Source organism: Orcinus orca, chromosome 5, assembly GCF_937001465.1.
Source record: "Orcinus orca chromosome 5, mOrcOrc1.1, whole genome shotgun sequence".
Taxonomy (NCBI): domain Eukaryota; kingdom Metazoa; phylum Chordata; class Mammalia; order Artiodactyla; family Delphinidae; genus Orcinus; species Orcinus orca.
The window spans coordinates 133,732,319-133,755,042 of NC_064563.1; the positions used below are offsets into that span (position 1 = coordinate 133,732,319).

At 37.8% G+C, this 22,724-nt stretch overlaps 1 protein-coding gene across 6 annotated transcripts in view; it reads left to right on the forward strand.

Moving 5' to 3' along the window:
* The first annotated feature begins 5,713 nt into the window (after positions 1-5,713).
* BACH1 (BTB domain and CNC homolog 1) overlaps positions 5,714-22,724 on the forward strand; it is an 82,231-nt gene continuing 65,220 nt past the window's right edge. The window contains exons 1-2 of one of the 6 annotated variants that reach the window (XM_033418164.2): positions 5,722-6,175; positions 20,389-20,505. The gene's annotated coding sequence lies outside the window, so the exon portion shown is untranslated. Of the gene's footprint in view, positions 6,176-20,388; positions 20,506-22,724 lie in introns of all 6 variants that reach the window. The other 5 variants (XM_033418166.2, XM_033418169.2, XM_033418168.2 and 2 more) reach the window with 5 other exon arrangements.

Consider the following 22,724-nt stretch of genomic DNA (forward strand, 5'->3'; position numbering starts at 1 on the left):
TGGGGACCTTCTCTCGTGTCCTCCAGACTGGTTTATGTATTTTTTCATTACTCCCATTGTCTGTGCCTGGCATGACACCATACTCCTTTCAAATTATTTGACTGCCCCATCAGGGTAGGGGCCTTGCCTTATGAGGTAGGCACTAAATGAATATTTGTTACATGAATGAGTGAATGAATAAAGACACTGCCTTGAGGCAGTGTGGCCCAGCGGGTAGAGAAGCTGGAGTCAGATGACCTGAGTCTGGCTCCTGGCTCCACACCTAACTAGGTGTGTGATCTCTGGCAAGTTACCTCTGCTATATTTCTTTCTTTCTTTTTTTCTTTTTTTTGACATCTTTATTGGACTATAATTGCTTTACAATGGTGTGTTAGTTTCTGCTGTATAACAAAGTGAATCAGCTATATGTATACATATATCCCCATATCCCCTCCCTCTTGCGTCTCCCTCCCACCAACCCTATCCCACCCCCTAGGTGGACACAAAGCACTGAGCTGATCTCCCATAGCAGTGCTATGCGGCTGCTTCCCACTAGCTAGCTATTTTACATTTGGTCGTGTATATATGTCCATGCCACTCTCTCACTTCATCCCAGTTTACCCTTCCCCCTCCCCGTGTCCTCAAGTCCATTCTCTACGTCTGTGTCTTTATTCCTGTCCTGCCCCTAGGCTCATCAGAACCATTTTTATTTTATTCCATATATATGTGTTAGCATACAGTATTTGTTTTTCTCTTTCTGACTGACTTCCCTCTGTATGACAGACTCTAGGTCCATCCACCTTATTACAAATAACTCAATTTTGTTTCTTTTTATGGCTGAGTAATATTCCATTGTATATGTGTGCCACATCTTCTTTATCCATTCATCTGTCAATGGACACTTAGGTTGTTTCCTTGTCCTGGTTATTGTAAATAGAGCTGCAATGAACACTGTGGTACATGTCTCTTTTTGAATTATGGTTTTCTCAGGGTATGTTCCCAGTAGTGGGATTGCTGGGTCATATGGTAGTTCTAGTTTTAGTGTTTTAAGGAACTTGCATACTGTTCTCCATAGTGCCTGTATCAATTTACATTCCCACCAACAGCACAAGAGGGTTCCCTTTTCTCCACACCCTCTCCAGCATTTATTGTTTTCAGATGTTTTGATGATGGCCATTTTGACCGGTGTGAGGTGATACCTCATTATAGTTTTGATTTGGATTTCTCTAATGATTAGTGATGTTGAGCATCCTTTCATGTGTTTGTTGGCAATCTGTATATCTTCTTTGGAGAAATGTCTATTTAGGTCTTCTGCCCATTTTTGGATTGGGTTGTATGTTTTTTTGATATCGAGGTGCATGAGCTACTTGTATATTTTGGAGATTTATCCTTTGTCAGTTGCTTCATTTGCAAATATTTTCTCCCATTCTGAGGGTGGTCTTTTTGTCTTGTTGATGGTTTCCTTTGCTGTGCAAAAGCTTTTAAGTTTCACTAGGTCCCATTTGTTTATTTTTGTTTTTACTTCCATTTCTCTAGGAGGTGGGTCAAAAAGATCTTGCTGTGACTTATGTGGTAGAGTGTTCTGCCTATGTTTTACCCTAAGAGTTTTATAGTGTCTGGCCTCACATCTAGGTCTTTAATCCATTTTGAGTTTATTTTTGTGTATGGTGGTAAGAAGTGTTCTAATTTCATTCTTTACATGTAGCTGTCCAGTTTTCCCAGCACCACTTATTGAAGATGATGTCTTTTCTCCATTGTATATTCTTGCCTCCTTTATCAAAGATAAGGTGACCATCATATGTGTGTGGGTTTATCTCTGGGCTTTCTATCCTGTTCCATTGATCTATATTTCTGTATTTGTGCCAGTACCATACTGTCTGGATTACTGTAGCTTTGGAGTATAGTCTGAAGTCAGGGAGCTTGATTCCTCCAGCTCTGTTTTTCTTTCTCAAGATTGCTTTGGCTAGTCGGGGTTTTTTGTATTTCCATACAAAATGTGAAATTTTTTGTTCTAGTTCTGTGAAAAATGCCATTGGTAGTTTGATAGTTATTGCACTGAATCTGTAGATTGCTTTGTGTAGTATAATCATTTTCATAATGTTGAGTCTTCCCATCTAAGAACATGGTATATCTCTCCATCTGTTGGTATCATCTTTAACTTCTTTCATCAGTGTCTTATAGTTCTCTGCATACTGGTCTTTTGTCTCCTTAGATAGGTTTATTCCTAGGTATTTTACTCTTTTTTGTTGCAATGGTAAATGGGAGTGTTTCCTTAATTTCTCTTTCAGATTTTTCATCATTGGTGTATAGGAATGCCAGAGATTTCTGTGCATTAATTTTATATCCTGCTACTTTACCAAATTCATTGATTAGCTCTAGTAGTTTTCTGGTAGCATCTTTGGGATGCTCTATGTATAGTATCATGTCATCTGCAAACAGTGACAGTTTTACTTATTCTCTTTTGATTTGGATTCCTTTTTCTTCTCTGATTGCTATGGCTAAAACTTCCAAAACTATGTTGAATAATAGTGGTGAGAGTTGGCAACGTTTTCTTGTTCCTGAAATTAGTGGAAATGCTTTCAGTTTTTCACCATTGAGAATGATGTTAGCTGTGGGTTTGTCATATGTGACCTTCATTATTTTGAGGTAGGTTCCCTCTATCGGCATAGGTTCCCTCTTCTACTTTCTGGAGAGTTTTTCAACATCATAAAAGGGTGCTGAATTTTGTCAAAAGCTTTTTCTGCATGTATTGAGATTATCGTATGGTTTTTATTCTTCAGTTTGTTAATAATGTGTATCACATTGATTGATTTGCATATATTGAAGAATCCTTGCATTCCTGGGATAAATGCCACTTGATCATGGTGTATGATCCTTTTAATGTGCTGTTGGATTCTGTTTGCCAGTATGTTGTTGAGGAGTTTTGCACCTATGTTCATCAGTGATATTGGCCTGTAGTTTTTTTTTTGGGGGGGGACACCTTTGTCTGCTTTTGGTATCAGGGTGTGATGGTAGCCTGGTAGGATGAGTTTGGGAGTGTTCCTCCCTCTGCTATATTTTGGAAGAGTTTGAGAAGGATAGGTGTTAGCTCTTCTCTAAATGTTTGATAGAATTCACCTGTGAAGCCATCTGGTCCTGGGCTTTTATTTCGGGGAAGATTTTAAATCACAGTTTCAATTTCAGTACATTTGATTGTTTGGTTTATATTTTCTATTTCTTCCTGGTTCAGTCTCAGAAGGTTGTGCTTTTCTAAGAATTTGTCCATTTCTTCCAGGTTGTCCATTTTATTGGCATATAGTTGCTTGTAGTAATCTCTCATGATCCTTTGTATTTCTGCAGTGCCAGTTGTTACTTCTCCTTTTACATTTCTAATTCTATTGATTTGAGTCTTCTCCCTTTTTTCTTGATGAGTCTGGCTAGCGGTTTTCAATTTTGTTTATCTTCTCAAAGAACCAGCTTTTAGTTTTATTGATGTTTGCTATTGTTTCCTTCTTTTCTTTTTTTTCATTTATTTCTGATCTGATCTTTATGATTTCTTTCCTTCTACTAACTTTAGGGGTTTTTTGTTGTTATTCTTCTTCTTTCTCTAATTGCTTTAGGTGTAAGGTTAGGTTGTTTATTTGAGATGTTTATTGTTTCTTGAGGTAGGGTTGTATTGCTATAAACTTCCCTCTTATAACTGCTTTTGCTGCATCCCATAGGTTTTGGGTTGTCGTGGTTTCATTGTCATTTTTTTCTAGGTATTTTTTGATTTCCTCTTTGATTTCTTCAGTGATCTCTTTGTTATTTAGTAGTGTATTGTTTAGCCTCCATGTGTTTGTATTTTTTACAGATTTTTTCCTGTAATTGATATCTAGTCTCATAGTGTTGTGGTCACAAAAGATATTTGATAGGATTTCAATTTTTTAAAATTTACCAAGGCTTGATTTGTGACCCAAGATATGATCTATCCTGGAGAATGTTCTTTGTGCATTTGAGAAGAAAGTGTATTCTGTTTTATTGGATGGAATGCTGTATAAATATCAATTAAGTCCATCTTGTTTAATGTGTCATTTAAAGCTTGTGTTTTGTTATTTATTTTCATTTTGGATGATCTGTCCATTGGTGAAAGTGGGGTGTTAAAGTCCCCTACTATTATTGTGTTACTGTTGATTTCCCCTGTTATGGCTGTTAGCATTTGCCTTATGCATTGAGGTGCTCCTATGTTGAGTGCATAATATTTACAATGGTTATATCTTCTTCTTGGATTGTTCTCTTGATCATTATGTAGTGTCCTTCTTTGTCTCTTCTAATAGTCTTTATTTTAAAGTCTATTTGGTCTGATATAAGAACTGCTACTCCAGCTTTCTTTTGATTTCCATTTGCATGGAAGATCTTTTTCCATCCTCTCACTTTCAGTCTGTAGGCGTCCCTAGGTCTGAAGTGGGTCTCTTGTAGGCAGCATATATATGGGTCTTGTTTTTGTATCCATTCAACCAGTGTATGTCTTTTGTTTGGAGCATTTAACCCATTTACATTTAAGGTAATTATTGATATGTATGTTCCTATTACCATTTTACTTATTGTTTTGGGTTTGTTATTGTAGGTCTTTTCCTTCTCTTGTGTTTCCTGCCTAGAGAAGTTCCTTTAGCATTTGTTGTAAAGCTGGTTTAGTGGTGCTGAATTCTCTTAGCTTTTGCTTGTCTGTAAAGCTTTTAATTTCTCTGTTGAATCTGAATGAGATCCTTGCTGGGTAGAGTAATCTTGGTTGTACGTTTTTCCCTTTCATCACTTTAAATATGTCCTGACACTCCCTTCTGGCTTGCAGAGTTTCTGGTGAAAGATCAGCTCTTAACCTTAGGGGGATTCCCTTTTATATTATTTGTTGTTTTTCCCTTGCTGCTTTTAATATGTTTTCTTTGTATTTAATTTTTGATAGTTTGATTAGTATGTGTCTTGGCATGTTTCTCCTTGGATTTATCCAAGGGACTCTCTGTGCTTCCTGGACTTGATTAACTATGTCCTTTCCCATATTACAGAAGTTTTCAACTATAATCTTTTCAAATATTTTCTCAGTCCCTTTCTTTTTCTCTTCTTCTGGGACCCCTGTAATTTGAATGTTTGTGCACTTAATGTTGTCTCAGAGGTCTCTGAGACTGTCCTCCATTCTTTTCATTCCTTTTTTTTTATTCTGCTCTGCAGTAATTAGTTCCACTATTTTATCTTTCAGGTCACTTATCCATTCTTCTGCCTCAGTTATTCTAGTATTGATTCCTTCTAGAGAATTTTTAATTTCATTTATTGTGTTGTTCATCATTGTTTGTTTGCTCTTTCATTCTTCTAGGTCCTTGTTCAACGTTTCTAGTATTGTCTCCATTCTATTTCCAAGATTTTGGATCATCTTTACTATCATTATTCTGAATTCTTTTTCAGGTAGACTGCCTATTTTATCTTCATTTGTTTGGTCTGGTGGGTTTTTACCTTCCTCCTTCATCTGCTGTGTACTTCGCTGTCTTCTCATTTTGTTTATCTTACTGTGTTTGGGGTCTTCTTTGTCAGCCTGCAGGTTCATTGTTCCTGTTGTTTTTGGTGTCTGCCCCCAGTGGGTGTGGTTGGTTTAGTGGCTTGTGTAGGCTTCCTTTTAGAAGTGACTGATGCCTGTGTTCTGGTGGGTGGGGCTTGATCTTGTCTTTCTGGTGCGCCAGGCCGCGTCCATTGTTGTGTTTTGGGATGACTGAGAGCTTAGTATGATTTTAGGCAGCCTCTCTCCTAATGGGTGGGGTTGTGTTCCTGTCTTGCTAGTTTTTTGGCATGGGGCGTCCAGCACTGGAGCTTGCTTGCCGTTGGGTGGAGCTGGGTCTTAGTGTTGAGACAGAGATCTCTGGGAGAGCTCTCACCGATTGATATTACTTGGGGCCAGGACGTCTGGTGGTCCAATGTCCTGAACTCGGCTTTTCCACCTCAGTGGCTCAGGCTTGACTGGAGCACCAAGGGTGGAGCACCAAGACCTCGTCAGCCACGCAGCTGGGGTAGATGCCACTGGATGGACACTTGTGAGAAGAGCTCAGAATTATCAAGAAAGTGGCCATTGGCAAGTGAAACCACAAGAGAAGAGGCCCGTGCTATGCCTGGTACTGCTGAGCAATTTTCAGACTTCAGCTCATTCTGGCAACAGGGCGACTGGGTCAGCGATGCGAGGCAGGACGGGGTCTGTGAGGTCGGTGGGGCTCCGCCGCTACATGGCCTGAGGGGCCCGGTCGAAGTCTCGGGGAAGGCCGACAGCGGCCATGTCTCCGGCCTCCTGCGGCTGCGGCCTCTTTGGGGTCTCCCTCCCCGTGTCAAGTTGCTCTCACTCCTGCTTTGGCGGCCGTGCCTTTACCCTGAGCTTCTTCACCAGGCTAGCACTTGCTGAGGCTCCTGTTTCTTAATGGTAAACAGGGATAAGAATAGGAACCATCTGGTCAGATTATTATAAGCATTAAATGTTAATATGTGTAAATAGAATGGTAACTGCCCATAATACAGTTTCAGTTCATGTTAGCTTTACTTATTATTCCCTAACTTTCTTCTGGCAACTTAGTAGCCAAAGTAGAAGGCACAGCATCTGGCATGGTCTATTAGGAATTGTCTACTTAGCTCAGGAAGAGAATTCACAAGAATTGATTTATAAAATGCTGGATTTTTACAAAAATGCTGCAAATGACTGTGACATATGATGTAGATATCCTATATTATGATGTAGATAACATATGATGTAGATATCCTATATTATAACTATGGAGAAGGTATATCATATCGTTGCTTAAGTTTTTAAAAAATTAATTAATTAATTTATATTTTATTTTTGGCTGCATTTGTTCTTTGTTGCTTGCACGGACTTCTCACTGCAGTGGCTTCTCTTGTTGCGGAGCATGGGCTCTAGGCACGCGGGCTTCAGTAGTTGTGGCATGCAGGCTCTAGAGCACAGGCTCAGTAGTTGTGGCACACAGGCTCTGTTGCTCTGCGGCATGTGGGATCTTCCAGGACCAGGGCTTGAACCCGTGTCCCCTGCATTGGCAGGTGGATTCTTAACCACTGTGCCATCAGGGAAGCCCCTTAAGTTTTAATATGTACTGGTTAAATATGATTTAAGGAATAAGATCTTTCATACGCTAAACTACAGTAACACAGTCTTGATGGCAGAAAGAAGTACATATTAGAGGTCTTTCTCTAAAAACTGTATTTGAGATGCTGATCAAAATTTAGCTAGAGGAAGGTACGGAATTTTTCAGATATGAAACATTGATGAAGACTTAGAGGAAAGCTGTCAGGCAGCTCATAAATTGGAGAAAGATCATGTTTCACTGAAGTCAAGAGTGATGGTGTGACTATGTGACTAATATTTCTCATTTTACTGGGTGCAGAAATAAGAGACAAATGAAAGAGAGAGAGAGCGAGAGAGACCTGGAAGGAATTTTATATTTTTCATCGTAAGCTGTAGGATCTAGCTATAAACCACACTTTTTAAGGCGATCATATGTTGGCTGAAAGTGCTTGCCAGGTCTCTGAACACACAGATGCCGAGAAGCCAGATAAACTGGGAAACTCATTTTCCAAATTAAGAGATGTCGCCATGAATTTGAATTAGTTAAGCCAGAGGAAAAAAACAGGATTTGACTCAGCAGTGATTCAGAAATGTTAGAGGTTAGTAACTGAGATAACTACACCTAGGTAATAACGTAGATGATACTGGATGTTTGAGTGTAATGTTCTTTAAAATTTATATTTTGGTTATTTTGGGAAAAACATCAACTAAATGAAAATAGTACTCTATTACATTTTCTTGGGTTTAGTTATGTCTGTCTATAGGAAACAGCTTCTTGGATAGGAAGGCCGTGTTCAATGGAATGAACAGCTCCATGAATAAACAAGTAAGAGATCTTGCACTTGCCTTGAAGCAGTGCTGGCCAATGGTTAAATACACCTGAGTCGAATGGCCTGGGTCTATGTCCTACTGTGAGGCAATGAATTAAAGGGACACTTCTAACTTCACTAATGATATATTTATAAAGCTAAGTGTAAGATATACCCAATTTTGTACATGTCATAATTGTGATGATCTCTTCCTATTTAATAGAAGTTTGAAGCACATATGGCCATTTAGGTATGGGGCTTATTTTAAAATCATGTGATATGTTAAAAGTATTGTGTAGTTTCACACCAGGCAGTAAGGTAGACCCCAGACATTGCCATGGCAAGGAGTCTGAAAGCTTTTCCTCACTTTATCTCATTATCTCATTCTTCTTTCCATCTCCTACTAAAAGACTAAGTTTTACAAGAGAGACCAAGCTGAATTCTAAGTAAATGAGGTGGTATATAAAAAGCACATAACCCAGAGCCTGGCACACAGAAAATGATCAATGGACATGTTTTTTGCTCTTACTGTTATCATCAGTGGTAGAGATATTTATCTTTGCAATATGTTGGATGCTTTGCTGGGTCCTTTATAATTATTATCACATCTACAACTCAAAAGAACGATGAGAAATAGGTGACATTTCTCAGGGGCTCAGAAAAATTCAGGAGTTTGTTCTTGAGGGTAGGGGGTAGAGCCAGCATTTAAGCCCGATTGGTCCAATACTGGAGTCCTTTCCTCCACACCTCTTAGTCACTCTCCTGCTGATTTCTGGAATTCCAAAGGAGGCTAAGTGGACTTTAGTATGAGGGGGCCATAGAAAACCATTCTTCTGTCCAACCTCTGGTTTCCAGGTTTTATATTTGAATAACTTGATTAATAAGGTGGAATTCACATTATATATATCAATACTTCTATTTGGCCCAAAGGCAAGTATATACTTTCATTAAAGTAAATTCTCATATATCAAATTATATCTTTCTTGGAATTTCATTATAAAATTGGTAATCTGTTCATTAAATATTCTGACCACATGATTTAATATACATCACATTGAAACAGCGACAAAACTGTAAACAGCAACTATTTAAGAGGCAAATTGAATACATTTTGATTAACAAGTTAAAAACTTATTGATGTAAATCCTAGACATTTTGATTTGAAACAAAGCTTAAAAGTCTAAAACAGTTTTCCAACAAAGTCTAAAACAATTCAAACGTTAGAATTGTCTTGGGGAGCTTTGACAGGACATCAGCAACAAAAGCACACGGGAGACCCTCCTCCCTAGTGTGTTTTCACCGTCAGAGAATAGGCATTGTTTGGAAGCTCCCCCTACTAATTCTAATGGGCAGTCAGGGCTGACAGTCTTGTCTGAAGGAAAAGTAGGAGCACATAATTGAACAGGACCATAAATATTTGATGAAATGAATTAAGTACATGGGGCTAAAAACCAAAATCAATGCCCGCATCTGTCCAGCATCCATTAAAGAATCTTCCTTTGATCTTGAAACCTCTTCAGGTGCTATTGCCTTCCCTCAGATACTTGTCTCTAAAGAGCGGAGGCTGCTCCTGTCCTATTTCCTCACTTTTAGATGCATCTCAAGTCAGCAGCCACGATCTCCAACCTGCTGAACCTGAACTGAGCTTCCACCACTAATTGATTTAATATATGTTAATATGTCATCAATACATTAGATATAATAATAAAATATAATACATGATATAATCAAAACATAATACACAATAATATCAATATACATTGAACACCTACCTGAAAACTGCTATGGGTCATAAGCTGTGCTATTTTAATGCCTTACTTTTTAGGGATTGATACGATTATAGAGCTGAATAAAGCTTTGGACACCACCTTATCCTTTGGTTCTCAAATTAGTCGTTTGCTTGTTTTTTTAAAGCAACACATCCCTTTATTTGGGAAGCTTATTTGAAATGTCAATAATGAAAGAGAGGGTGGCGTTGCTTTGTTTGAGTGGTGGTGGTGGCAGATGGGCAGCTGTGTCCTGCCCAGCTTTTCAGCCGCCTTCCCCTCAGAGCTAGCCCTTGGAGATTTATACAGATCCTCTGTGTCTCTGAGAAGCACAGTTTAAAAATCACCCATCTAGTCTTGATCCCTTTCAGACAGAACACAGGGCATGCCTACTGCCTTCAGGAAGCTTCTAGGTTTTGTAAATAAAATTACCTATCAGTGGTAAAACATTATAGCTCAAGAGCTCACATTTATATTATATTTATTATGCTCCAGGCACATTTCTAAGTATGTCACAGGTTGCAACTTATTTAGTCTTCACAACAGTATTGTGATTGTGGTTATTACTACACTCACTTTATGGTTGAGGACATAGAAGCAGGAGATATTACGTCACTTGCTGGTGTCACACAGCCAGGGAGTGCAGGTAAGAGTCATGCTCTTAATCACCAGTCCCCTGCCTGATATATACATGGTGTGTATCTGGTAACCTACACGGCATATATACTATATCTTTGTGCAAATACATTACTTAACCAATAGATCTTTAGAAGTAATGGCTTATCATGTTGTAGACACTGGAGATACAGGACTGAATAAGAAAGAAAAGGTACCTGCCCTCATGGACCCTGGTAGAAAGACAGACACATCTGTAAATAAATAAGGAAATAAGATGATTGGGGTAGGAATAATGCTATTAAGAATGTACCGCAGGGTAAAGCTGTAAGAGTGACTGGGGGGAGGGTACATTCTACCTCATAGAGACTTACTAGACCTCGCTGCTCAAAGGGTGTCAGCAGCTGGGAGCATCAGTGTCACTTGAGAGCTGGTTGCAAAGACAGAATATTGGCAACCACCCAGACCTACCCCAGAATCAGAATCTGTACTTCTACAAGCTCCCCAGGTGACTCGTGTGCACAGTTAAGCTTGAGAGCACTGAGAAACAGAGAGCAGGTTTCTGTTGCTTAGTGGTCAGGATTCATTTTCCCCCCACCCCTCCCATTCACACACACACACACACACACACACACACACACACACTCTGGTTATGTGTATATAAGTGAATAATATAGACTTTGCATTTTGAAATATCATATTATAATATAAAAACATTCCTGCTTGGGGCCTCCCTGGTGGCGTAGTGGTTGAGAGTCCGCCTGCCGATGCAGGGGACATGGGTTCGTGCCCCGGTCCGGGAAGATCCCACATGCCGCGGAGCGGCTGGGCCCGTGAGCCATGGCCGCTGAGCCTGCGCGTCTGGAGCCTGTGCTCCACAAAGGGAGAGGCCACAACAGTGAGAGGCCCGCATACCGCAAAAAAAAACAAAAAAACAAAAAAAACCCCAAAAAACATTCCTACTCTATTTGCAATGTATTCTCAGAAATGTCATCATTTAAAAACTGTATTTTGTCATAGGACTAATGATATAATTGGGGGTTATATTGCTGATTCAACATGAAACGATTCATAGCTCTGACTAAAAACATCATAAAAGAAAAGCTGTAAGTAAAATTTCTATATTCCCCTTTAAAATAGGCAATTTAATGCTTCAACTCCAATTAAATGAATAAAAATATAACATTAATTATATAAAGAGCTTCAATTCGCTGCAAAAATATGCAGTGTATAAAAATATGACTCCAATATAAATGTGCTCTAAATTAGTATGCCAGTTTGAAGCATCATTTAAACATTTAATTAGATGACTGTGTTTGCATTTTGAAGGGAAGATTCATAATTTTCCAGATCACTTTAAGAAAAATCCAATTTTATTTATGCTTATACAACCTTTTTTTCCTGAGGAAATTCCCTATAACAAGTAACATTCAGAATCATACCAATTACCTTAGGGTTTTAAGAAATGACTACTCAGAATACGGAAGTATTATTTCAGGAAAGGTTTGTGACATGTTTCTTATCAAAATCATTTAGAAAACTGAAAACTACCCAACATTCCTCTTCTTTGCGCTGCTCAGTTTCCTCCAAGCTTTCATATAGAAAAACACAAAAGCCACTGGGCGAAAAGAAGTACAATGTACTCATGTCATTTGAAAGTCAGTTGAATGGGCATCAGTGAAGGGGAACCCTCTTATCCCAGTTTACCCAGGACTTTCCCTGGTTTAGCACTGACTGTCCCAAATGCCAGGAACCCTCTCAGTCCCTGGAAAACTGGAACAGTTGGTCACTCTAGGTAAATAAAGACCAATTAAGAAAAAAACTAAAAATGCATTTCAACACAACAATCACAGAATTGTGACCACAATATTGTACTTTATTTTTCTACTTTCAGTGAAAACTCCAAAAGATAGTTAAAATTCAACAATATCACATAGTATCAAATGTTAATTTAATAGTATCAAATGAATAGAACAGATATCTTTGAAAAAATATAGAAATTGCTATCCCCTTCTTCCCTTTCTCAATATTGTGGTGTAGCCTGTTTGAGACAAAGAGAAGAAAAGAAAGTAGAACAATAAGCATTACTTTCATTATTCACCAGAGCACTGGGCTCCAAAATAGAGGTAAATTAAGAAAATATTAGAGATTCCAGCTTTATTCATTTAATTTGCCTAAAACTGAAAAATATAAACTCAGCTTTATTCATATGTAATATACAGATTAATAACACAGAAGTTCCTGACTTAATTTTTGCCAAAGTAATTAAAAGATGTATTAAAAGATGGCACACCTAATTCAAGCAATATAGTTTCACTGACTTTTCCTGTAAAGATAAATGGTAGTTAGTATAATGCTGTATAGCACAGATTTTTGACAAATAAACACACTTAATCTGTCCCTTCAAAGTAAATACGACATTTCAACATTAAGAAAGTATTTATTTTTCAAAAGAAACATGTGGTATGCAAAAAGTCTTTTGAAACAGTTTGAAAACATTTCCAATGTGAAATCCAAAAATGGATATTGAGATCATGCAAGAAAATCCAAGACATACCCACCACTTATAACTGTGTTTCTTAAACTGAGATATATATATATATATATATACTTATGAATATGCTAGTAAGAGCAGATTAACACAAGATAAATGTGTCACATAATTTTGGGCTATCAATTGTACTCAAAGATCAGCGATAAAAATATTACTTTATATTGTAATAAAATGATTATATTTTAGAGTAATGACAAAAAATTACAATGAAATATTAAACTTCAAATGAATTTTGAAGTTTGCCAAGTCCCCAGCTTTGATAAGGAGAGTTGGGAAGGAGGTGTAAGGGGGACTAACTGCAAGTTCCAGTTCTTGTAGCATCAGGGGTACATTCACAAAAAAGTCTGAGGTTTACTATCGCCCTATAAGGGGCTGTCATGACATTTATATAATATTTTGGAATTGCTTTCTAATTGTTTTAGATACAATTTTTCTTCTCATTTAGATTGTGTTCTTCTCCAGGACAGGGTTATATTTCTCGTTTGTATTTAAGGATAGTACTAAGGTTATAGTAGCTTTTAATTAAAAAAAGAAAGGAAAAGTCTTGAATAGCTGTTGAATGTTTTATGTGTTACTAGTGGGCATATAAATAGAACTTATCACTTTGGAAAATAGACTGGCATTATCTCTTAATGCTGAATATTCATATATCAGGTGACCTGGCAATTCTACCCTTAGGAATATATCCAAGAGAAACTCTTGCCAATGTATGATGGGCAAGGTAAGAACACCCTGTAAGAATGTTCATAGCAGTATTGTTCACAATAGCAAAAACCTAGAAAAAACTCCGATGCTAAATAACAGGAGAGTGGATTAAAGAACTATTGTATAACCACACAGTAGAATATTATACAGCATTCTTAACTAATAAAATACTGTAACACTTACCACAGGATAAATGTTACAAATTCAATATCAAGTGGAAAATACCAAGTACCAAGAGATTATCTACAGCTTGCTACCTTTTTTCAATAAAGGTGAAAACAAAAGTATACATGTTTTAGAAATATATACAGATAAAAATGTTTTTAAATGCTTGTTGAATTTAATATAATTTTAAAACTGATGATTTTCTTATGCAGTACTTCATAAGCATTAGATTTTAATTAAGTTTCTGGTAAGCTAAAATATTTTTCTTACAGTTTTCTACATAAAAAGCATATCAACTGTTAATATAACATTTTACTGCTATCCATTTTTTATTCCTTTTATTTATTTTTCTTGCCTTATGGAACTGGCTCTTACCTCCAGTATATTGTAAATGACAGAAACATTGCAGAGAAATAGTGAAATACATACGAAATATATCATGTTCAAGTATTAGAAGATTCAAGATTAAGATATAAATTATCCCCAGAAATGATCTATAGACAACACTATTCAGAATAAAATCTCAGAATGCTTTAAGAATTTTTTTAGTTTCTAAAATTTTTATGGACTGCAAAGGACCATGAATAGCCAAAAAATTCTGAAAAAACAAGAAAAACATTGGATAATTTACATGCCTGATTTTAAAACACACTTTAAAATTACCATAATTGAGATAGTATAATATCTGTGTAAGGATAGACCAAAAGAGCCAAAGGAAAGAATAGCCCAGAAATTGTTCCACAGTTACATGGTAATCAATTTTTGACAAAATGCCAAGTCAAATCAATGGGGGAAATAATTTCAATAAATGGTGTGGAAAATTTGGATGCCTATATGAGGAAGAAAATTAACCTTGATATCTACCTCATGCCACCTGCAAAAATCTATTTAAGATGGAAAATAGACCTCAATGTAAAAGCTAAAATGATAAAACTTCCAGAAGAGACATAGGAGAATAGCTTCAAGATTTTACTATTGGCATAGATTTCTAGGATGGGACTCAAAAAACACTAATCATAAAAAGCAAACTTGATAGGGGGGACTTCAGAATAATATACCAACAGAAAAATTAAAAGGCAAGCCACAGAAAAGACTGGGATCAAATGTTCTGTCTGTCTTTCTCTCTCACTCTCACTTACACTATATGTGTATATGCCTCTTGTATCCAGAACACATAAAAGAACTCTTAGACATCAGTAATAAAAGTACAAAAAATCAATAGACAATGGGCAAAAACTTGAATAGATACTACCCAAAAGAAAATATGGGGATGGCAAATAGACACTTGAAAAGGTGAAAAGATTATTATTAGTTGTCACTGAAATAGAAATATACCTCAGTGTTTAAAAGATTGACAGTATCAAGTATTGGAGAGCATGTGTGGAATGCTTACACATTGCTGATGGAAGTGTAAAATGTTACAAAATTTGAAAAACAGTTTGGCAATTTCTTATAAAGTTATACATACACCTATACGACCCCCAGCAATTCCATTTCTAGGGAAATAAGGGAGCTAAAAATATATATCTATAAAAAACATGTACAAGAATATTTATAGTAGCTTTATCTACAACAGTCCAAAGCTGAAACAACCCAAATGTCTTTCAACAGGCGAATGGATAAACAAATTGTGTTTCAGCCATACAAATGTATACTCAGCAATAAAGTGAATGAACTACTCACACATGCAATAAATAACATGGTTGAATCTACTTTCTGATTCCTTTACATAAGCCTTAAGATCAGGCAAAACTAAACTATGTTAATAGAAATCAGATCAGCATTGCCTGGAGGAGGAGAAGGGGGAGAAGGCAAAGGGGCATGAGGGACTTTTCTGAGATGCTGGAAATGTTGTACTCTGTGATTGGCATTACACATATGTCTACATTGTCAAAAGTCACAGAACTGCACACTTAAAATCGTGCAGCTAATGGTGCATAAATTTTATCTCCTTAAAGTTGATTAAACAAAACCAAATGCAATTAAGAGATTGAAAGTCAAGACACAGGATGAGAAAAAAGCTGACAAAGGACATATGTCCAGAATGTATACTTGAAAAATATCTTCTTGGGACTCATTAAGAAAAATACAGACAATCCAATAGAAAATGGCAAAAGACTAAAGTAAGACTTTATATAATAGGATTTTGAAATAGTGATTATATTATAATAGGATTTTGAAATGGTGATTATATTTATGAAATGGGATTAATATCTTAGAAATGTAAGTTAAAACCACAGTGAAATATCATTACATGACTACCAGAATGGGTGAAACTTAAAAATGAACAATGCCAATTGTTTTGATGGATGTGAAACAATTGGGACTCTCATACATCACTAGAAGGAATGTATTTTAAACAACCATTTTGGAAAATTGTTAGGCAGTATCTACTAATGCTGAACATCTGCATACCCTTTGACCTAGCAATTCTACTCCTAGTTTTATACCCAATACATACATGTATATTCATTCACCAGAAACATTTATATGTTCATGGTAACTTTATTCATAATACCCCCAAAATAGAAACAACCCACATGCCCACCAATAGTAAAATGAATACATACATTGTAGTATATTCATACACAACAATGAAATATGCATATTATGGCTACTCCTAATAACAGGGACGAATTCTGCAAAAATAATGTAGAGCTAAAGAAGCCAGACACAAGACTGTATACCATACAGTCTCACTTACATGAAGTTTACAAAAACAGGCAAAATTTATGGTGTTAGTTTCAGAATAGTGGCTATCTTTTAGGGACACAGGTAATTATTGGGAGGCGACACCAGGGATTCATCTGGGGTAATGGGAAATTTGATATATTGATCTAGGTTGTGGTTAAATACATGTATTCACATACATGTGAATTAAAAAATTTAAGTTGTACACTTATGATTTGTTCATTTTTCTGTATGTATGCTTTACTTCAATAAAAGGTTTATTAAAATAAAAGAAATGATGAAGGCCTGAAGCAGTGGGAATAGAGAGAAGGGGAGAAAAGTACCAGATATTAAGGATATTACAGAGGAAAAATCCACGGGATTTGGTGATTGGTTTTGAGGAAGCCAGAGGAATCATAGAAGAGAAAAAGGTAGACTGGCAGAAGGCAGTTGATACTATTAATGGAAGTTGACATATAAACAACAAGGAGTTCGAATTGAGGAGGGATATGTGTGTAGTAAGATAATAAGGTGGAAGTACTGAGTTAAGAAATTTTGGGACCATGAATATGCCCAGGGGTAATTGAAAATAAAGATCTAAAGGTTAGAAATAGGTTAGGGATAGAGATATTGTCCTATCATCATTATCATATGAGGTAGTTTTTCCATCATTATTATTATTATTTTTTTAATTTTATTTATTTTTGGCTGTGTTTGGTCTTTATTCCTGTGTGCAGGTTTCCTCTAGTTGTGGTAAGCAGGGGCTACTTTTTGTTGCAGTGCGCGGGCTTCTCGTTGCAGTGGCTTTTCTTGTTGCAGAACACGGACTCTAGGCATGTGGGCTTCAGTAGTTGCAGAGCGTGGGCTCAATAGTTGTGGCTCGTGGGCTCTAGAGCTCAGGCTCAGTAGTTGTGGCACACTGGCTTAGCTGCTGTGCGGCATGTGGGATCCTCCTGGACCAGTGATCGAACCCGTGTCCCCTGCATTGGCAGGCAGATTCTTAACGACTGGGCCACCAGGGAAGTCGCTCCATCATTATTATATGAGGTATTTAGGTTACCCCTTTTTGTGGATTTCATCTTGACTTTATTATACACTATGGCATGGTGTGTAAATGTATCTCTTTTGACTCTCCTAATTGCTCCTTCCTTATATATAACCTCATCTGTTTTTGAATTGATTGGATGGAGGTTTCCCACTTCACCTGACTTCCTATATAAGAGCTCTTAATTGTTTGTTTTAAATATGATTTTGGGTGTTATTTCCTTATCTTGGCAATTTTTATGGTAGCACAACCAGTCCATTCTAAATTTGTTTGCATTGTGTGGTAAAATGCCTTTTTCTGTGTTTGAGGTTTTTTGAGTTTCTTGGGTATATATGTCTATGGTTTTCATCAAATTTGGAAAAGTTTTCAGCCATTATATCTTAAAATTTTTTTTTTCTGTCTCCTCCCTTCCTTTGGGAACTCCAATAACATGTACGTTATGCTGCTGTGGTTGTCACACAGTTACCTGATGCTCTTTTGTCTTCTTTTCTTTTTTTTCCTCCCTTTCTTTCTTTCTTTCTTTCTTTGTTCAGTGGTTTATTCTATTTTATTTTGGACAGTTTCTATTGCCATGTCTTTAAATTAACTAATCCTTTCCTCTACAGTGTCTAATCTGCTGTTAATCCCATCTAATTGATGGAGTATTCATTTAAAACACTATTTTTTTTCTAATAGTGGGATTTGGGTCTTTTCAATATATCCAATAACTCTACTTAAAATGTTTAATCTTTCCTCTACCTTCTTGAACATATGGAATATATTTACAATAACAGTTTTAATGTCCTTGTCTACTAATTCCATCATTTGTATATCTATTATTTCTTTTTTTTTAACATCTTTATTGGAGTATAATTGCTTTACAATGGTGTGTTAGTTTCTGCTTATAACAAAGTGAATCAGTTATACATATACATATGCTCCCATATCTCTTTCCTCTTGCGTCTCCCTCCTCCCACCCTCCCTATCCCACCCCTCTAGGTGGTCACAAACCACCTAGCTGATCTCCCTGTGCTATGTGGCTGCTTCCCACTAGCTATCTATTTTACGTTTGGTAGTGTATATATGTCCATGTCACTCTCTCACTTTGTCACAGCTTACCCTTCCCCCTCCCCATATCCTCAAGTCCATGCTCTAGTAGGTCTGTGTCTTTATTCCCGTCTAACCCCTAGGTTCTTCATGACCTTTTTTTCCCTTAGATTCCATATATATGTGTTAGCATACGGTATTTGTTTTTCTCTTTCTGACTTACTTCACTCTGTATGACAGACTCTAGGTCCATCCACCTCACTACAATAACTCAATTTCATTTCTTTTTATGGCTGAGTAATATTCCATTGTATATATGTGCCACATCTTCTGTATCCATTCATCTGTTGATGGACACTTAGGTTACTTCCATGTCCTGGCTATTGTAAATAGAGCTGCAATGAACATTTTGGTACATGACTCTTTTGGGTTTTTTTCTGTGGTACACGGGCCTCTCACTGTTGTGGCCTCTCCCGTTGTGGAGCACAGGCTCCGGACATGCAGGCTCAGCGACCATGGCTCACGGGCCCAGCCGCTCCGCAGCATGTGGGATCTTCCCGCACCAGGGCACGAACCTGTGTCCCCTGCATCGGCAGGCGGACTCTCAACCACTGCACCACCAGGGAAGCCCTCTTTTTGAATTATTATTTCTTGATCTGTTTCTATTGATTGGTATTTCTTTTATGATGGATATTCATATTTTCCTGCTTCTTTGTATTCCTGGTAATATTTGATTGGATGCTGTTCATTGTGAATTTTACCATGTTAGAGTCCTGGATATTTTTTTATTCTCATAAATATTCTTGATTTTTATTAAGATGAAGTTATGAAAACAGTCTGATCTTTTCAAGTCTTGCTTTTAAGCTTAGTTAAGTGAGACAAGAGCAGTCTTTAGCTTATGACTAGTTTTGCCCTACTATTGAGGCAATAACTTCCTGAGTGCTCTATTCAAGGCCCCATGAATTATGAGATTTTCTACTTGGGCTTGTAGAAGCCTGAACTATTCTCAGCCCTGTGTGAGCTCCAGTATTTGCTCCTTTGGTCCTTTTAGGTGGCTTTCCCCCATCCTCCAGCATTTTCCTCACAGGCATGCACGGACCATTACTAAACTGAGGACTTGAGGGGGATTATATATAGATTGCTAGAGTTCTCCCTCTGTGTAGCTCCCTTTCTTCAGCATTTTGCTGAAGAATGAATTCCAGCTGCCTTGGTTTCTCCAGCCTATATATGTCCAGCTCCATCTCCTCAACTAAGTTGACCATGAGGCTCCACCTGGGTTCACTCTATCTAGGTAGTAGTCTGGGGCACTCATAGGACTCATCTTATGTGTTTCTCTTTTCTCAGGGAACACTGTCCTATGTCATCAGAATCCAATGTCTAAAAACCATTCTTTCATATTGTTTTTGTATTTCTTGGTTGTTTCTGGTAGGAGGCTAAATCTTGTCCCTATTACTCATCTTGGTCATAGCAGAAATTCAGATGCCTTCTTTTGCAAACACTTTTTTCCTTTCTGCTTTCTTTTAAAAGAATGTGGAGAGGGCTTCCCTGGTGGCGCAGTGGTTAAGTGTCCACCTGCAGATGCAGGGGACAAGGGTTCGTGCCCTGGTCCGGGAAGATCCCACATGCCATGGAGTGGCTAGGCCCGTGAGCCATGGCCGCTGAGCCTGCGTGTCCGGAGCCTGTGCTCCGCAACGGGAGAGGCCACAACAGTGAGAGGCCCGCTTACCGCAAAAAAAAAAAAAAAAAGAATGTGGAGAGTTACTTGTCTCATCCTTTTCCCATTGGCAGTCTCATAAATCTTACATATTTCTATTTATGAATAAGCAGTAAACAGGCCACACCTATGTGCCTTTCTTCCCTGGGGAACCAAAGGAAGCATACCTTGCATTTCTAGTATCTCCTATCACTGAATTCTATCTGTGTGACTGATACTATTTATTGAAAGAAGGTTTAGTTCTAGCCCTCCTTTTTTCTTTTTAATGCCTTTCCAGGTGCTTCTGATACTATCTGATTGAAATACTGAATTTACACTGATGGAGTGGCCAAGAGTACAGAAACTGGCATCAGTCAGAGATGGATCTGAGTCCTGGCTCAACTACGCAATAACAGTAATGTTCCTTGAGCTCTTAATACCTGGCTAGGCACCATGTTGAGGGCTTTAACATGAATTATTTCACTTAATTCTCACGACAACACTACCTAATACCAAAGTTGGTATTATTATTGTAAGTTACAAAATGGTGATCAGCATCAAGAGTGAAAATGCCTGAGTTGAATCCTGGCATTACCCCTCACTGATTTTGTATTATTGTGCAAGTCCTCTAACCTCATAGGGCTGCTCTGAGGACTATAAGAGAAAAAAAATATAAGGCATTTAGCACAGTGATTGGTACACACAAGTGCTCAATAAAAGGTGACTGGTTGCATTACTTTTCTGTGAAACTCTGAAAATAAAAGGGATCTTACTTTATAATATTCACAGACATTTTAGAAACTCAATAAAGTGGCCATGAGAGTGTACCTCCTAGACCTTGAACTTGGACATAATTGTAATGGACCAAAGGTCCCACCTGCTAAGCTTTGGAATGCAAAAGTACATTTGTTCAAAGCCAGTGATGGAGTACGTGGGGAATATTAAGGCATACCTATTCATGGAGCCACTGGACTCCTACCAGTGTCAGTTTAGGCCCAAGGACATCCTGATGCCTTTGCTTGAACCCTCATTAGGCTGCACCCCATTCCTAGGACACTTCCATGCAAACTTATCCCCCACTCTCCCTTGCTTAAGGTCACACTTTTGGAGTGTTATGACTCTGCCAGTCTTTTCTGGCTCCCTCCTCACTTCCTTTCACATAGGCATTCCTCCCCATCAAATACTTGCATGTTTAATCTCATCTTGGAGCCTGCTTTTTGGAGGGCTTGTACCAACACACTTGAGTTCTTGTTTGGTTTACCCTGGTAATTATGCTAATCATAACTTGCAGAGAGTTTTTTCTGGCCCCAATCTCAAGGAGCTGATCACTACTGTTCTCCTTAGAAGTCTCTCTCCATTCCTGCTGTGGTTCCTTTGACTTCATTCATTTAATTTCCCACCATATTTTAACACTGAGAGCCCCCTCCCCCAAACACAGCCTTCTCTGATTTTCCTTCTTTCACGTTATACTTAGTAGACCCTTCTCCATTTGCTCCGTTTTCTCTCAGAATGTTCGAATTGCGATCCTTTAGCAGAATGTTCAGTGGGGTCTGCTTCCTAAACCTCTGCGCTTTCTCAACTTTTCCAAAAAAATTGTGATTGAAGAGTTTTATTTCTCAGCATGTTTCTTTTCCACTGTTTTGAAGAGTTGAAAGGGTTTATGAAAACACAGGCACTGATATCTCTCCATCCTTACTATTTTTATGTATTTAATACATATGCACATATGTTAATATAATTGATTTCCACTTAAAGCTAGCCATTTGCTGTAAACTCTAGGAAAGAGGTTTCTCTTCTAAAAAATACACCAGACACATAACTGACAAAATAAAAAATCCCCATTGGGGAAAAATTACCTTAAAAAATTCAAACACTGAGATTGAATTTTCCAAGATTGAATATCCCTTTCTTTGATAGCCGCCAAATACAGGTATATATTTAAAATTAATAAATGAACTTTTTTACTGCAGCAGCAAGAAGGCTGTCTGTTGAATTCTATAGTTCAATAAAAGCTATAGAATATGTGACATCCTTGATCTTTGCTGATTCACTCATGTACTCATTCATTCAACACACTGTCATTGTTTACTGTGTGTGCAGTTATGTCAGGTGGTGAGGAGGTGAGAGTAGGAGAGAGACCCTTGAGAGGGAAGTCACTTTTTTAAAAAAATTTTTAATTTTTTAATTTTTTGCAGTACGCGGGCCTCTCTCTGTTGTGACCTCTCCCGTTGCGGAGCACAGGCTCCGGACGCGCAGGCTCAGCGGCCATGGCTCACGGGCCCAGCTGCTCCACGGCATGTGGGATCCTCCCGGACCGGGGCACGACCCGTGTCCCCTGCATCGGCAGGCGGACTCTCAACCACTGCGCCACCAGGGAAGCCCGGGAAGTCACTTTTGATTGCAGTCTACTTTTGAGAATTTCTATGCAGATATCCTTAATGCAACAAAGTTATGCATAATAGAATTTTACATTTTTTGTGATTCCTTTTTATAACTCTACATTCTATATACGCTTCCTTGAACTTAAATACTCATTCAGTGTAATACTGGACAAATAAATTACTTCTCTGACCCTCAAATTCCTCATCATGAAAACAGGGATGGGCATACTTCCACTGTTTTGGTTGTCATGAA